Genomic DNA, 12,547 nt, shown 5'->3' on the forward strand with positions numbered 1-12,547 from the left:
AGACAAATGGAAGAGATGGCTCAAAGGTTAAGAGCACTTCAGGAACCAAGTTCAGATCCCAGTACCCATGTCAGACTGGATGGTTCACAACTACCTGTAACTCCAGTGGCCTCTTCTAGCATCTGCAGGCAGCTAGGCAGACTCACATGCACACATACAAATTTTTAAAGAGACTAAAAGCATCACTTCTGGCCCAGATAGTGGCTCATGCTTTTAATCCCAGCACTTGGGAGGCAGAGGCAGGAGGATCACTCTGAGTTTGAGGCCAGCCTGGTCTACAAAGTGCAAGGCTTACAAACTGAGTCCAAGGCCTACAAACTGAGTCTGGGTCAGCCAAGGCTACACAGAAAGACTCTGCAGATTTGGGAGTAACAAAAGTTGTGTTCCCCAAAACATTAATAATGAGTACTTAAAAGCCAATGCAACATATTGAGCTAAAACCACTTGTATCATGAATGCATTTCCTAATTTTGCTTACAGACAACAATGAAGCGTTGAATTAAATTAATCCAAGAAATGTGCTGCTAAGAATTGGGCAAAAACTCCACTCATTTCTTTAACTTGGGGCCACAACTTCTGTGACTTAAAATGGGACATGAACAAACTAAAGATACTTCTGCTCTGTAGTCATGTCCCATCCAATCAGAAAGGTAATCTGGCTACATTCTAGTATGTGACAGTTCTAAACACTGACTCTACAATGTTATGGTGAGGCAAACAAGTCATGGTCGATATAAACATCATGCCAAGCTGGCTCTAAACTTAGAGGGAGATGAGGCATGGCAAACAGGCCAGACAATGTCAGAGGAAGCACAAACAAGTGAGTACATTTCTTTTGGGGGTGGGGATGCCACAAGATTTCACTATATAGATCCAACTGGCTTCAAATTTATGACAATCCTCCTGCCTAAATCTTGGGCACTCAGATTATAGACTATAATTATTTCTTAAAATTTAACAAGTTTCTGTAGACCTGGAAGCATTTCCACCAAGACCTCCTGTTGTCAAGATTTGCAAGTCAAAAACCCAGTAGCATAGAGAAACACAGACTGCATTTGCACATTACACTTCAAATTCAACAAGTCCAGAGCTTTCTTTCTGCCATGGCACCCAGGCTTATATGAAACTTTGGTACTGATAAAAAGTCTCCCAGAAAAGTTGGTTCTCTTGCACACAAGTCACCAATGCAATTATCTATGAAAACTGCCCAAAGCCCCAAGTGCATCTTGGGGAACCGATACATCCTGACTTCTAACTCAGGTCAGACACACCCAAATTGCTTGAAGACACTGGTTCTCAACAAGGCACTTCATGAGAAAGTGATGTATGAAAATGTGTGTTGACCAATAGAATAGTGCTCTCCCGTGAGTTAAAAAAGAATTTGTGGCCGTGGACTGGACTGTTAGAACTATAGGGCTTTGCTGCCGCACTCAGCTCTGTGTTTAGTTTTATTAGCTCACAAGGGCATGCATCAAATATGAGAAGAGAGTGACCAGCAGGGGATGGTTAAATTATGGAACATCTTTTCCATGCAGTGATATGCTAGCCAGATTATTGAATGATATAATATAGAGAAAAGTACGGTAGAAAAAAGTATATATGCTTAAATATTTGGTGCTCTTAGTTTGCTACTCATAAAAAAATCTTAAAGAAGTAGCAGCTGTGGCTGACGCCCATTTCAGATGGTGGAGTGCTGCTCAACGTGCATGAAGTCCTGGGCGCCATCTCCATGGCATAAAACTGGATGTAGAGGCACACGTCTATAATGGTAGCACACAGGCAGAGAAAGCAGTAAGATCAGAAAGAAGCAACTCACTCTGAACTACAAGGAGACTACTTCAATACCAGGCAGTATTTAAAAATAAAGAAAAGCTGCTGGAGGAAGACAGGCTTCTTTAACACAGAGAAAACAGTGAGCAGGCCAGATGAAGCTAACGGCTAGTACTGCTAAGAACAAAAAATGAAACCAGCTAGGGGATAGATAGTAAGACGCTATGAGTTAAATCCAAGAGAACTACACAACATCCTACTTAAGAGTTGCTCTAGCTGTTATTCTTGCTGAGGAGGGGAGGAATGTTGACAGAGAATAAACTAGGACAGACTCACAGGAAAGTCAGTCAGCCAACCATAAAGTATACTTGTGTCCAACCCTGTAGGAAAATTCCACATAACACAGCAGCCTTCAAGTTAAACCTTAGAAAAGTCCTGATCAAACTATCAGCCAAGCACTCAGCACATTTATTGCTCAGAAAATGATGAGGAAACTTTTTTTTTTGAGACAGGGTTTCTCTCTGTAGACCAGGCTGGCCTCGAACTCACATTGATCCACCTACCTCTGCCTCCCAAGTGCTGGGATTAAAGATGTGCACCACCACGCCCAGCTTGAGTAAACCAATTTTGCCAAGTGGTAATTAAACACTGGATTTATTTTTAATTTGTGACATGCTATTCTGCACACAGCTCCAGCCTTCTCAGAGTAAGAAGCATCTAACTCCATTCTCCACATCATCATAAGTATGGTATATCCCTCTAAGCACAAATAATGCCAATGACAACATTGCCTTGGTATTAAGATCTTCTGTTTTTTTAAATTTGTCAAATCTAATTTTACTCAGGAGCAAACAAGAATTTCTCTACTGGATTTCTATCAACCTTTTGATATAATTTTATTTTTAATGATGTGTGTGTGTGCGAGTGTGTCTTTATTTGGGTATGTGCACCACATCAGTGCTAGAAATCAAACTCCTGCCTCTAGAAGAATAGTGTGTCTTTCTGTAATTGTGTATGTGTTTAACCTAAATGTATTGGTGTGCACATCTGTCAGATCTGGAGACAGAGGATTGTGGATTGACATGTAGACACTAGGAACCAAATCTGAGTAATCTGGAAGGAGATGCTCTTAAGCACTGAGCCATGCCTCAAACCCCATCCACCAACCATTTTATGTAAAACACGTCATCACCCCCACCTCACCCCACCACAGGATTTCTATGTGTAGCTGTACTGGAGCTCACCCTGTAAACCAGGCTGGCCTTAAACTCAAGAGATTCCACCTGCCTCTGGGCACTGAGATTAAAGGCATGCACTACCATGTCTGGCTCAGCAACTCTGCTTACTTTAGGTCCTTTGTTATTATCATGGTCTTTTTTTTTTTTTTAATTATTCTTGTTACATCTCAATGGTTATCCCATCCCTTGTATCCTCCCATTCTTCTCTCCCTTCCATTTTCTCCTTACTCCCCTCCCCTATGACTGTGCCTGAGGGGGATTACCTCCCCCTTTATATGTTCATAGGGTATCAAGTCTCTTCTTGTATTATCATGTTCTTTATCCCTAGTTACACATAAAGTAAACATGTAGATGGCACCAATGTTCATGACAGCATCTACAGTGGTGAGGCATTTTTCAGCATTCTGTTGGCACTTTACATATGGGACCGGATTTCATCCTTCTACCATGCATGTGGGGGCAGCATTATTAAGAGGAAATACAAGCTATAGAAATCCAAATCACAGGCAGTCTGGATCCAGAAATAGTTGTCTTAGCTATCAAAAACTTTGCTATATAGCCACTTTGCTAATCACCACCTCTCTAAAGAAACTAGTTTTAAATCCCAGCACTGGGGAGGCAGAGGCAGGTGGATCACTGTGAGTTCAAGGCCAGCCTGGTCTACAAATCGAGTCCAGGACAGCCAAGGTAACAGAGAAACCATGGGGGGCGGGGGTACACTAGTTTTAGGTTGGTTGGTTGGTTTGTTTGTTTGTTTGTTTGGGAGGAGGGAAGAGAGTCAAGTCTGGGAGTAGAGATATAGCTTTGTAGCTTTGTAGCTTTGCAGTTAAGAGCATACATTGATTGATCTTGCAGAAGACTTGGATTTGGTTCCTAGCAATCACATCAAGTGGCTCACAACTGTCTATAACTGTTCAGTTCTCAACACCTATAAGGTTACTTGCAAGTACCTGTATCTCCAGTTCCAGAGGATCAAATGCCTTTTCCTGACTGTGGACTCCTGCTTGCATATGGTATATAAGCACAGAAATACACACACACACACACACACACACACAGAGAGACAGAGAGAGAGGGGGGGGGGAGGTTGCTGTTAATGCTGTTGTTGTTTGAGATGAAGTTTTTCTGTGTAACAGTCTTAGCTGTCCTGGAACTCACTTTGTAGACCAGGTTGGTCTCAACCTCACAGAGATCCATCTGCCTCAGTCTCCAGAGTACTGGGATTGATTAAAGGTGTGCGCCACTACCACCAGGATCAAACAACAGAGTATTTCTAACCTAAAAGGGCACTGTGTCTTTGCATGGCAAACAGACAGACACAAACACAAATAAAATCTATTACACTCTCTTTTTTGAGACCTAGAGTTCACTGATTAAGCTAGATTGCCTGCCCAACAAGCCTGGGATCCTCCCGCACCTCCCTGGCAATCAGAACACAAAATGCCCTGCTAGACCTGCTTGGCCAAGCTTTACACCTCTATACATGGATACTAAGAATCCAAACTCAATTTCTCATACTTGCACAGGAAGCTTCCTTCGCTCATTGACTATGCCATCTCCCCAGACCTTCACAGATTTGATGTTCAGTTTAACTACTCACAGGAAGCTAGATAACTTACGATCTGGGCTACATCATGAAAGCTTGGACTGTAAGGCCCTGAGCTACATGGGGAGACTGCTTTTGTTGCTACACAAACAGGAGAAATTCTCTTAAGGAATATTTTATGCTCTTGGATATAAAAACAGCAACCCAAACAAGCTGGGCATGATTGCACATGCCTCTAATGCCAGCACTTAGGGAGGCATAGGCAGGTGGATGGCTGTTGAATCTACACAGTCCAGGACAGCCAAAGTTACTCAGGGAAACTCTTATTGGGGGAGGGGGGGGCGCCGGGAAACAACACACACACACACACACACACACACACACACACACACACACACACACACACACAAATGAAAGAAACCAACATCAGGAGCCCTAAGCAATGAAAAAAAACCAAAACTTAAGCATCTATTTGAAAATGTATTCAGCATAAACTTAGCTAGCTGTTAAAAGTGCTCAGTGTTGAATGTCCAGCACTCAGGAGATACAGGCAGAATAATGAGGTCAAGATCAGCCTGACTACATAAGATCCTGTCTCAACACAAATCAGAGCCATCAAGACAGCTGAACAGGAAAATGTGTTTGCTTCTAAGCCTGACAATCTGAGTTTGATTCCCCAGGGTAAAAGAGAACTCACAGGGTTTCTGTGTTATCTTGGCTGTACTGGATTCACTTTGTAGAGCAGGCTGGCCTCGAAATCACAGCAATCCACCTGCCTCTGCCTCCCAAGTGCTGGGCCACCACGCCCTGCCCACAAAGCTACATCTTAACAGCATCATATGAATTAAACTTGTTTTTGGAAACAAAGTTTCTCAGTTAAACAGAAGCCTGGCTGTCCTGGACTCTTTGTAGACCAGGCTGGCCTTGAATTCACAGAGATCTGCCCCCCTCTGATCTCATGAAGGGGGGGGATGAAAGACTTGTGCCCAAACCAAGCTTGAGGTAAACTTCTTAAAACAAGATCAAGGCTGGGTGAGGCATCCCACCAATGCTTTCTAGGTTACCTGTCAAAAGTTTAATAGAAAAAGTTCGGATAAAATAGAAAATTTTATGCCAGGTGGTGGTGGCACCTTTAATCCCAGTTCTCAGGAGTGGATGTATGTGAGTTCTAGGCCAGCCTGGTCAAGGACAGCAAGAGCTACACAGATAAAATGTGTGGAAAAACAAATAAGCAAATAAAAACAAACAAAAGGTTTCCTTAATTGGGGGTTTGCAAACTATGTACACAAGGTGTGTGTGTGCAGTTCAGATTGAAAACTGCCTCCCAAATGTGTTCTTTGCCATGTATTCTTCCTCACTTGCATATACAAACAATGATTTCCTCACAGTTCACTAACATACTGACAACTCTATCACTTCCCAACTAGCACCGTGATAGAGATTGGACTTTCTAGCTGGTACATACAAGTATTAAGGTACCTCCTTGACATGAGAAAATTTAATTTCATTCAACAATCTAAAGAGTATATATGTATGTATGTTCCCTTTGCTGGTATCTTAATGATCATTTTACCGTAGAAATGAAAACCTGAAAGAACCCTATAGGAACATTAGTATCTAAAACCTAACATTTTTTTTTCCTTCTAAAGTCAAAATTTCCAAGTTTTCTTTTTCTTTTAAAGGAACATCTAAATTGGCTGCCTGAATTTAAATGGAGCAAACAGAGTCACAGCATTGCTATAGCTGAGACAGAGACATTTACCTCCAGGTGGGGGGAGGGGGGCACGCAGCACCTCTGGCCGGGCATTATGGCACATCACAGCACTCAGAAGGCAGGCAGAGGGAGTTTAACCTGGTCTACAAAGGGAGGTGGATATGTGCTAAATCTCCATAAACAAGGCCCTGGTTCCATCCACAGCCAAACAAACTTTGTTTTGCCTCATAAATCATGGAGAGATTTTAAAGATCTAAACAGAAAAACTAAATGCAAATGAAAACTGCCAGCTGTAACATATGACACAACTACAAATTAATAATGATCATACATAGATTTACACATTACACAATGTGCATGCCTATATCAAAACTCTAAATGGTATGCTGTAAACATTTTTATTTTGTCTGAATTTAACTGTTTTAATGCAGTTACTACAGTGCTTGCCTAGCATGCACAAACCCCTGGCTTTAATCTCCAGCATCACATAACCCAGGTGGTAGTAAGCCTATGGTAAGATGGAGGCAGGAACACAGAAGTTCAAGTCAGAATTTTGATAGAGTGAGTCTGGGATACAGGACAGTACAAGAAAATGGGAGTGGGGTGACTCAGAAGTTAGACTTGCATATTCTTCCAGACAACCCAGGTTTGAGGCCCAGGACACACACTGCAGCTAACAACCTTAACTCCCAGTTTCAGGGAATCTGATTCCCACTTCTAGCCTCTGCAGGCATCAAGCATGCATGATCCTGATGCACAGACATACATGAAGGACTGGGAAACAGAATCTTTAAGCAAGTATTCATGTCTTAGGCAGTGCATCAGTGCAAGTGAAACTTTCCAAAATTTGCAAAGAGGGGAAGAAGAAAAAAAGTTTAAATCATAAACATTCATGACTTCAGAGCCCAGAGTACCACAGAAAATGGCAAGTGCTACAATGGATGAAAGTGGCACGCCTGTAATCTCAGCCTTCAGGAGGCAGTAGCAGGAGGGCAGAATTAAGTTCCAGGCCACCCAAGACTACAAAACAGAGTCTGTCTCCAACAACAAATTTATGTGCACGTGCACACAGTGAGTGATTGGCAAAGATGTGTACTGACTGCCTGGCAGGATTCAAGTGCTCCAACTACTTCACAAGCCATTCTGGAGTTTGCTAATGGTGAAGTGTATACACACCCCAGGACCAGGCACTTGAAATGCTAAATCTGAAGAACTTCCTGTACATGTTTTCAAAACAGATGTGGACAGAAGAAGAGGTTCACAATCAGGATCAGGGGCTCACACCTTTGAATCCCAGCACTTCTTTATGATCCTGGTCACATATTAAGTTCCTGGACAGCCAAAGCAACATGAGACCCTGTCAACTAAATAAATAAATAAATAAATAGGTAGGTAGGTAGGTAGGTAGGTGGATGGGTGGGTGGATGGGTAGGTAGATAGGTAGACGGACAGACAGACAGACAGACAACAAATAGGTGCTTGAGCTGTACTGTGTAGATTGTATCATTTGTTTTGTTGTTTGTTGGGTCTAGGGGTGTGAATCAAAGCATTTCTCCTCTGCATGGCATTTCACGTATACTTCTTTTCCAGATCTAAGGTTTCTGCTTCCTCTTCCTGGACATGGCTTTTTGCTAAGGCTCACTCTTTAGTTATCTCTGTGTGACCTTTTTTGGGGGGAGGAGGTGTTGAAACCACACCAAGGGAATTCTAGTTCTAGCCACACCTTCCTAGAAGACATGTGGAAACATCCTGTCCGTGCTTCAGTGGGGTGGTGTTTTTCTAAGGTGACTTTATTCTCTAAGGAAAAGCCTCTTTATACTACAATTGAAAACTGTTCTATTGTTTTCCACCCTTCCCTGCCCACTGCATGGTCAATTCCACATGAAAATCTCAAGCAAAATAAATCCTTCAGCATTTAGGCAGGTCTAAATGGGGCCTAGAATGCCAAAAGTTCAAGGTAGAGCTCCACAGAAAGGATTTTTCTTTTCTTCTTTTTTGAGACAGGGTTTCTCTGTGTAGCCTTGGCTGTCCTGGACTCGCTTTGTAAATAGACCAGGCTGACCTCGAACTCACAGTGATCCACCTGCCTCTGCCTCCCAAATGCTGGGATTAAAGGCATGAGCCATAAATTTTTCTTTCGTCTGAAACTCCATTGATCATTTCTAACTAGTCACCACCTTTTTGTTTCCCTACTTTAAAAAGAAAATATGGGGGGGGGGGGGGGAGAGACTCTGGAGTTAAAAGCACTGGCTGTTCTTCCAGAGGACCTGAGCTCAATTCCGAGCACCACACAGATAGTAGCTCACAACTACCCATGAATCCACTTTGAAGGACACTAATGCACATAAAATTTTAAAATAACTTACTTTAAAATTACTTACGATGCTGGGTATGGTGGTGCATGCCTTAAAACCCAGCACTAGGGGGCAGAGGCTAGCGGATCACTGTGATATTGAGACAGGGTTTCCCCTGTTTAGCCTTGCCTGTCCTGGACTCTTTTTATAGACCAGGCAGGCCTTGAACTCTGTCTCTGCCACAGAGTGCTGGGATTAAAGGGATGGATCACCACGCCCAACTTGAAGGATGCTCTTTACTCCCCCTCCTCCACCCCCGTGGCACTTTTTTTTTTTTTTTTGCTTTTCAAGACAGGGTTTCTCTGTGAAGCCTTAGCTGTCCTGGACTAGCTTAGCAGACCAGCCAGCAAACAGACCAGCCAGCAAACTCACAGTAATCCACCTGCCTCTGCCTACCGAGTGCTGGGATTAAGCCCAACTTACTTCTCCCTTTTGAGAGAGAGAGAAGGGGGGGGAGAAGGAGAGAGAGAGAAAGAGAGGGAGAGAGGAAGGGAGGGAGGGAGGAGGGAGAGGAGAAGAAGGATTTTGTTACATTTCAAAATCAAAAAGTTTAAAAAAAAAAAAAAGAATCAAAGTCAGGCTGGAAAGATGGCTCAGAGGTTAAGAGTACTTGCAAAGGTCCTGAGTTCAATTCCCAGCAACCACATGGTGGCTTGCAACTGTGATGAGATCTGGTGCCCTCTTCTGGCCTGATAGCATGCAGGCAAGCAGACCATTGTGTACATACATAATAAATCTTTTAAAAAATTTTAAAAAATAATCAACAAGTAAGGTAGCCATTCTCAATAGAGAAAACCTAAGCATTTATGCTAAGAATTCACCCAGGGAAACAATTCTGAACAAAGCTTTTGCTTCCTGGTGTCCTTACAATGACTCCTAGTGGCTTGGTCATTGTATACAGAATGCATTGGGTCTACACGACTACCAAAATAACAAGATTCAGATAAACCAAGGCTACCCTGAAAAGTGGCTCCATATGCAACTTGTTACTTCTCCCAGTTCCATCCCAGGATCTGATCAGGTACATGGACCAATAAGACCTGAATCATCATAAAGGTCCCAAGAGACTGTTAGTCCCAAGAGTTCACATCAAGAAGTCCAGAACTACTGATTTAAAAATCCAGAAGAGGGCCGGGCATGGTGGCACACACCTTTAATCCCACCACTAGGAGGCAGAGGCAGGTAGATGGAAGTGAGTTCAAGGCCACCCTGGTCTACAAAGCGAGTCCAGGAGAATCCTGTCTCGGAAATCAATCAATCAATCAATCAATCAATCCAGAAGAGGATTCCGCAAAGCACTCAGGCACACCATGATTTCTCCACTTCAGCATAGCAATCATTTGTATACGCTTGGGCATCTTAGTTGAGCAGTGTAAAAGGGAAGATTAATAAATAAGCTGCATGGCCCTGCCAAACCTACATAACCAGAGCTCAGAGCTTCTCCAGTCTCCCAGTGCTCAGTATGTAACAGTGCCAAACCTGCTCCATCCAGGAATCCTGATGTTCATGGGCAGAAGACCATGTCTCCCACAGCATGCAGAACCTAATGTATCTGTGCTGCCCTACAAGTCAGCCGAAGAAAACACTCTAGGGAATAGGGAAAACATGAAACTAACCAGAACTATCTGCTCAAAACTTTAGCTAGGTTCTTAAATCAAAATGGGAGGAAACAGCCATTATATCTCTTCCCCTGTTGGTATCGTAGAGAAGAGTCCAAGCAACTTCCCAACCAACTTATTCTCCCAAAATTATGGCAGCCTTTTTCTAAGCTGTGAATCAACACGGAAGCCCTGAACAGCAGCTTCTCTAAGACAACTGAGGTTTTTCGCCATCTAAGAAAATACCCCCACTACCCCTAAACCTTAGTACTCACAGCTTAATTTACAAACTCCATTAAACAAAAAGTGGCAGAAAATAGTGTCCTATTTCCCACAGTGCCTTCCCTGTAGCACTGACACAAGCCAGTAAGTTACAACACTAGTGTCCCCAAAGAACACAGTGTCAACTTTAGTAAATGGAGAGGTTTCCCTTCCTATAGCAGTCAGGTTCAGAGAGTGAGGAAAGGCAATTGCCATGCTGTTATAGTCACTGGTTAATAAGAACATGCAAGTCCTTGAACTTAGATTATACACCTTTCTACTGAAATGACCGGATAATTCAAACCTATTACTGTAAAATCCAGGTCACTGGAGTGGCAAAGATTGGGGAGAGAGTGATAAAATAGGACTTTAATTAAAATATGAACAATCCAACCAGGTCCAGCTAAATCAAGAGCATCTGGTTTCAACACCTAGTTAGCAGGAAAACAGCAAGCAGCTGCTTCCAATTATTACAAGCAATTTTGAATTAATGGATATCACTATCTAATGAGAAGGGTGTGTGTGTGTGTGTGTGTGGGTGCGTGGGTGGGTGGGTGTGGGTGTATGTCTGTGTGTGTGTGTGTGTGTGTGTGTGTGTGTGTGTGTAAAAATTTTCAGTTCTGAGCATACAGCTGTTGGGGGGGAGGCAGGCCTTAGTCAGTAAAAAGCCCTTACTCTGAAAGTGTAAGAATCTGAGTTCAAGCCAGTGAGAGAGGCACACCCCTTTAATCCCCATACTTGGGAGGCAGAGGCAGGTGGATCACTGTGAATTTGAAGCCAGTCTGGTCTACAAGCCTGGACCCAAGTCCAGGATAGTCAAGGCTACACAGAGAAACCCTGTCTCAACCCCCCCCAAAAAGAATCTGAGTTCGGACCCCTAATGCCCACACAAGCTGGACACTGCAAGGCATACATACATCTGTAACTATGGTGCTGAGGAAAAAAACGAGGCAAAGATATAAATATTCCATCTAGCTGGCAAGCCAGTCTTGCTTATCAGTGAGCTCCAAGTTTAATGATAGCATATCTCAAAAACCAAATCTAGGATTGGAGCGATGGGTCAGAGGTTAAGAACACTGGCTGCTCTTCCAAAGGTCCTGAGTTTGATTCTCAGCAACCACATGTTGGCTCATAATCACCTATAGTGAGATCCGGTGCCTTCTTCCAGAGTGGAGGCACACATTCAGGCAGAACACTATATATATAATATATAAATCAATCTTTAAAAAAAAAAAAAACCTGAGGGCTAGAGACACTTAACCAACGTTGTTCTGTCTTGCACAGATATAACACCAAACACACACACACACATACCACACAGGGAGGGAGACATGTGAGTGATGAAAAAGCTTTCTAGGTTTTCTTCTCTGGACCTGGAGCAGTCCAAACTCATAGACAGAACTTCTGGCACCAAGCAAACATCTTGTGAGAACCAAAGTCTGACAAGGCAGCCAAGCAAAATCCATTTTTAATCCTATCACACAAGAAAGTAATGTAACCTAGTACCAGCTCCCAGAGACCACTTGAAAGATTCATGTAACCAAATGTCAGCTCCCAGAGACCACTATGTCAAAAGGCTAACTAAAGTCTCTTCTAGAGTGGTTTCTGTCAGTTTCCCACAGTCAGTTTCTTCTAACTGCAGGTGGAGCTTTAGACCATGAGACTGTCAGTGGCTTTTTAAGGGTCTGATATGATCACAGAATGCAATCACTATGGGCAAAGGCAGAATGGAAGCCTTGCTGCTCTCCTAGAGGATCTAGGCTTCTCTACGCCCAGCCATCCCAATAGCACTTCACACTGTGTATATTAACTCTACCTCCTGAGCATCTAATGCCCTCTTCTGGCCTCTGCAGGCACCAGCAATACATCAGCACTTCAATCCAAACACTGTGGAGGCAGAGGCAGGTGGATCTCTGGCAATTCCAGGCCAGCCAGTGAAACTCTGCTTCACAAAAAATGTCTAAGAAGAATAAAGATTTGGGGTTTGTTGCAGGGGAGGGTTTAATACGGCCTATGTAAACCAAATGGACGCGAAATTTACTGGTTGGGATCCACCTGACTCTCTG

At 43.1% G+C, this 12,547-nt stretch overlaps 1 protein-coding gene across 5 annotated transcripts in view; it reads right to left on the bottom strand.

The window, feature by feature from the left end:
• Positions 1–12,547, bottom strand: part of JARID2 (jumonji and AT-rich interaction domain containing 2) — a 187,911-nt gene that overhangs the window by 148,371 nt on the left and 26,993 nt on the right. The window lies entirely within an intron of this gene.

Source organism: Acomys minous (genome assembly GCF_964271855.1).
Source record: "Acomys minous genome assembly, chromosome: 9".
In the NCBI taxonomy this organism is placed as follows: Eukaryota; Metazoa; Chordata; class Mammalia; order Rodentia; family Muridae; genus Acomys; species Acomys minous.